The following is a 991-nucleotide window of genomic DNA, read 5'->3' as shown; positions in this document are numbered from 1 at the left end:
TTGTATACGCATGGAGAAAATGATTTATTAATCTTTAGGTCCTAGGTGCGAAGCATTTACTTAAATGCAATAAATAGTTAAATAATTTACATTTTTCAAAATATCTTCAGATATTTATTTATGTTGTGGTTTCTGTAATAGCTTGAATATATTTTCAACTTTGAAAATGTATTAATTTGATCTTTATTTCTACTGAAGAGCCAGTAACAAGATTTCCCTAACATTTTAAAACAGCGTTTGATTGAGCAGTATTAGGTGATAACAGGAACAATTACATTTTTCTTAAGAAATGTCATGGACACAACTTTAAGGTCATTGAACAGCATGTGGCAGGTCGGGTATGGTGGGTCATGCCTGTAATCCCAGCAATTTGGGAGCCCAAGGTGGGAGGATTGCTTGAGGCCAGGAGTTTGGTATCAGCTTGGTCAACATGGTGAGATCCCCATCTCTACAGCCCGAGAGGAGCCTGGGAGGTTAAGGCATGCCAACCTGGGCAACAGATCGAGGAAAGAAAGAAAAAAGAAAAGAAAGAAAGAAAGAAAGGGAGGAAGGAAGGAAGGAAGCAAGCAAGGAAGGAAGAAAGGAAGAAAGGGAAGGAAGAAAGAAAGAGGAAGGAAGGGAGAAGAAGAAAAAGAAAAAGAAAAGGAAGGAAAGAAGGAAGGAAGAAAGAAAGAGGAAGGGAGAAGAAGAAGAAAAAGAAAAAGATGGAAAGAAGGAAGGAAGGGAAATAGCTGGGTGCAGTGAGGGAGGGAGGCTGAGGCGGGTGGAAAGAAAGAAGTTAAGAAGAAGAAAGGGAGGGAGGGAGGAAGGAAGGAAGGAAGGAAGAGAAATAGCCAGGTGCGGTGAGGGAGGGAGGCCGAGGTGGATAGAAAGAAAGAAAGTAGGAAGAAGAAAGAGAGGGAAGGAGGGAGGAAGGGAGGGAAGGAGGGAGGAAGGAAGGAAGGAAGGAAGGAAGGAAGGAAAGAAGGAAGGGAGGAAGGAAGGAAGGAAG

This window comes from Piliocolobus tephrosceles, chromosome 12 (assembly GCF_002776525.5).
Source record: "Piliocolobus tephrosceles isolate RC106 chromosome 12, ASM277652v3, whole genome shotgun sequence".
In the NCBI taxonomy this organism is placed as follows: domain Eukaryota; kingdom Metazoa; phylum Chordata; class Mammalia; order Primates; family Cercopithecidae; genus Piliocolobus; species Piliocolobus tephrosceles.
This window is presented reverse-complemented; position numbering follows the sequence as displayed.